This window comes from Castor canadensis, chromosome X, assembly GCF_047511655.1.
Source record: "Castor canadensis chromosome X, mCasCan1.hap1v2, whole genome shotgun sequence".
NCBI classification, from domain to species: domain Eukaryota; kingdom Metazoa; phylum Chordata; class Mammalia; order Rodentia; family Castoridae; genus Castor; species Castor canadensis.
Window position 1 is genome coordinate 47,600,118 of NC_133405.1, and position 4,442 is coordinate 47,604,559.

At 42.4% G+C, this 4,442-nt stretch overlaps 1 pseudogene; it reads right to left on the reverse strand.

Annotated features, from left to right (window-relative positions):
- Positions 1-256: 256 nt before the first annotated feature.
- Positions 257-4,001, reverse strand: LOC141419558 (actin, cytoplasmic 1-like; annotated as a pseudogene).
- Between the last annotated feature and the right edge of the window lie 441 nt (positions 4,002-4,442).

Genomic DNA, 4,442 nt, shown 5'->3' on the forward strand with positions numbered 1-4,442 from the left:
TCTGATCTCTTTTTCTGTGCAAGTTAGGTTTTTGCCAAGAAAGGGTGTAAACTAGGCATGTAATCCGACCTACGCAGGAGGCAGAGATCAGGAAGATCCTGGTTCAAAGCCAGCCTGGGCAAATAGTTCATGAGACCCTATCTCAAAACACCCTTCACAAAAAAGGACTGATGAAGTGGCTCAAGGTTTAGCCCTGAGTTCAAACCCCAATACTGCAAGAAAAGAAAAGGTGTAACACCGCTAAGTAACAGTCCCCCTAGAAACACTTGAGGTGGACAGTGTAGGGGCCAGACTCATTGTTCTCTTGCTTGCTGATCCACATCTGTTGGCAGATGGACAGCGAGGCCAGGATGGAGCCATGGATCCACATGGTGTACTTGCACTCAAGGGGAGCGAAGATCTTTCTTCTTTTAAATTTTTTTAAAAATTTATTTATTTATTTATCTTTATTCGTTTATTCATATGTGCATACATTGTTTGGACCATTTTTCCCTTCTACCCCCGCCCCCTCCCTCTACCCCCCACTCCCCTCACTTCCAGACAGAATCTGTTCTGCCCTTGTCTCTAATTTTGTTGAAGAGAAGACATAGCAATAATAAAAAAGACAAAGCGTTTTTGCTAGGTGAGATAAGGATAGCTATACAGAGAGATTCCTAGTGTTGCTTCCATGACAAATGTGTTACATCCCAAGTTGATTCATCTCTAATTGACCTTTTCACTAGTTCCTGATCCCCTTCTCATATTGACCTCTGTGGCTTTAAGGTTTCTATATTAGTTCCCCTGCAGTGAGGCCATTAAACACTTTCATGTTTTGGGCTTCTTACCTATCCCCATACCTCCCGTATGTACTCTCCACTTGTCATGTGACCCAAGTCCAACCACACTGCTGCATTTGCCTTAGATCTAAAGTCCGTATATGAGGGAGAACATACGATATTTGGTCTTCTGAGCCTGGCTAACCTAGCTCAGAATGATGTTCTCCAGTTCCATCCATTTACTTGTGAATGATAAGATTTCATTCTTCATGGCTGAGTAAAACTCCGTTGTGTATAAGTACCACAATTTCTTAATCCATTCATCAGTAGTGGGGCATCTTGGCTGTTTCCATAACTTGGCTATTGTGACTACCATTGCAATAAACACGGGTGTGCAGGTGCCTTTGGAGTAACCTGTGTTGGATTCCTTTGGGTATATCCCCAGGAGTGGGATTGCTGGATCATATGGCAGATCTATGTTTAGATTTTTAAGAAGCCTCCAAATTTTTTTCCAGAGTGGTTGCACTAGCTTCCATTCCCACCAGCAGTGTACGAGGGTTCTTTTTTCCCCACATCCTCACCAACACCTGTTGTTAGTGGTGTTTTTGATAATGGGTATTCTAACAGGGGTGAGGTGGAGTCTTAGTGTGGTTTTGATTTGCATTTCCTTTATGGCTAGAGATGGTGAGCATTTTTTCATGTGTTTTTTGGCCATTTGAATTTCTTCTTTTGAGAAAGTTCAGTTGCCCATTTCTTTATTGGTTCATTGATTTTGGGAGAGTTTAGTTTTTTAAGTTCCCTGTATATTCTGGTTATAATTCCTTTGTCTGATGTGTAGGTGGCAAATATTTTCTCCCACTCTGTGGGTGGTCTCTTCAGTTAAGAGACCATTTCTTTTGTTGTGCAGAAGCTTTTTAATTTTATGAAGTCCTATTTGTCCATCCTTTCTCTTAGTTGCTGGGCTGCTGGGGTTCTATTGAGGATGTCCTTGCCTATACCTATTTGTTCCAGAGTGTTTCCTTCTCCTTCCTATAGCAACTTCAGAGTTTTGGGTCTGATATTAAGGTCTTTGGTCCATTTTGAGTTGATACTAGTACAGGGTGATAAACATGGATCTAGTTTCAGTTTTTTGCAGACGGATAACCACTTTTTCCAACAACATTTGTTGAAGAGACTGTCTTTTTGCCATCATATCTTTTGGCACCTTTGTAAAAAATGAGGTGGGCATAGTTGTGTGGATTCATATCCAGGTCCTGTATTCTGTTCCATTGGTCTTCATGTCTGTTTTTGTGCCAGTACCACGCTGTTTTTATTGCTATTGCTTTGTAATATAGTTTGAAGTCAGGTATTGTGATACCTCCAGCATTGCTCTTTTTGCTGAGTATTGCCTTGGATATTTGAGGTCTTTTGTGTTTCCAAACGAACTTTAGGGTAGATTTTTCAATCTCTGATGAATGTCATTGGAGTTTTGATGGGAATTGCATTAAACATGTAGATTGGTTTTGGTAGTACAGCCATTTTTACTATGTTGATTCTACCAATCCATGAGCACGGGAGATCTCTCCACCTTCTGTAGTCTTCCTCAATCTCTTTCTTTAGAGGTTTGTAGTTCTCCTTGTAGAGGTCATTCACATCCTTTGTTAAGTTTACTCCTAGGTATTTGATTTTTTTGAGGCTATTGTAAATGGAATTGTTTCCATATTTTCTTTCTCAGTTTGTTGTTGGTGTGTAGAAAAGCTAATGATTTTTGAAGTTGATTTTGTATCCTGCCACATAGTAGGATACAAAATAGTAGCTGTTTTAATGGTGTCTAGAAGTTTTTGGGTAGAGGTTTTTGGGTCTTTGAGGTATAGGATCATATCATCTGCAAATAAGGATATTTTGACAGTTTCTTTACCTATTTGTATTCCTTTTATTCCTTCTTCTGCCTAATTGCTCTGGCTAAGAATTCCAGGACTATGTTGAATAGGATTGGGGATAGTGGACACCCTCGTCTCGTTCCTGATTTTAGGGGAAATGGTTTCAGTTTTTCACCATTAAGTATGATGTTGGCTGTAGGTTTGTCATATATAGATTTTATAATGTTGAGGTACTTTCCTTCTATTGCTAGTTTTCTTAGAGCTTTTATCATCAAGTGGTGTTGGATCTTGTCAAAGGCTTTTTCTGCATCTATTGAGATGAGCAAGTGGTTTTTGTCTTTGCTTCTATTAATGTGCTGTATTACATTTATAGATTTACGTATGTTGAACCATCCAGGAACAATGATCTTAATCTTCATTGTGCTGGGTGCCAGGACTGTGATCTTCTGCATCCTGTTGCTGAAGCCTGAGTACACAGTGGTACCAACAGGCAGCACTGTGTTGTCATACAGGTCCTTGTGGATGTCGACATCATCCTTCTTAATGGAGTTGAAGGTAGTTTCGTGAATGTCACAGGATTCCATACCCAGAAAAGAGGGCTGGAAGAGCGCATAGGGGCAGCAGAACCACTGGTTCCAGATGGTGATCACTTGCCCACTGGGCACTTCATATCTCTTCTTCAGGGAAGAAGAGGTCACTGTGGATGCCATCTCCTACTTGAAACCCAGGGCAACGTAGCACAGCTTCTCCTTGATGTCATGCACAATCTCCAGCTTGGCCTTGGTAGTAAATCTGTAGCTGTGGTGCTTAGTCAGGATCTTCATGAGGTAGTCTGTCAGGTCCTGGCCAGCCAGGTCCAGATGCAGTATGGCGTGGGAGGGCGTGCCCCTTATACATGGGCACAGTGTGGGTGACCTCATCACTAGATTCCATCACAGTGTTGGTGGTGCGGCCAGATGTGTACAGGGACAACACAGACTGGATGGTCACATACATGGCTGGAGTGTTGAAGGTCTTGAACATGATCTGGGTCATCTTTTCACAGTTGGCCTTGGGGTTCACAGGGGCCTTTGTCAGCAGCATGGGATGCTCCTCGGGGGCCACAAGCAGCTCACTGTAGAAAGTGTGGTGCCAGAGCTTCTCTGTGTTATCCCTGTTAGTGACATTGCCTTGGTCAGTGGGATACTTCAGGGTCAATATGCTTCTGTTCCTCTGGGCTTCTTCGCCAAAGTAGGCGTTCTTCTGGGCCATGCCCACCATCACACCCTGGTGCTTTGGGCATCCCATGATGGAAGGGAAAACAGCCCAGCGACATCATCACTGGTGAAGCGGTCTTTGCACATGCCAGAGCCATTGTCCACAAGAGGGCAGCAATATTATCATCCATGGTGAGCTGGATGGCAGGTATGAACCCGTGGTGGTGGAACTGTGAGGTGCCTGTGCTCACCAGGGGAACATGGTCTCAGTCCTATTTTTAGTTTTTTGAGGGACCTTCATATTGCTTTCCATACCGATGGCACTAATGTACATTCCATCAACAGAGTAGAAGTGTTCCTTTTCCCCACATCCTCATCAGCATTTAATTCATGCATTTTTCTTCCTTTTCTTATCTCACTGTGATGGCTAGGATCTCCAGTATAATGCTGTGTAATGGTAGCAGGAATGGACATCAAGGCCTTGCCTTGTTTCCAATCTTAGAAGAGGAAACATTCATTCTTTTACTATTATGCACATTAACTATAGGTTTAATAAAGATATTCTTTACCAAGTAGAGATAGCTCTCTTCTACTTGCATGCCTTCAAAAACAGGTCTAGATTCCTTATGTAA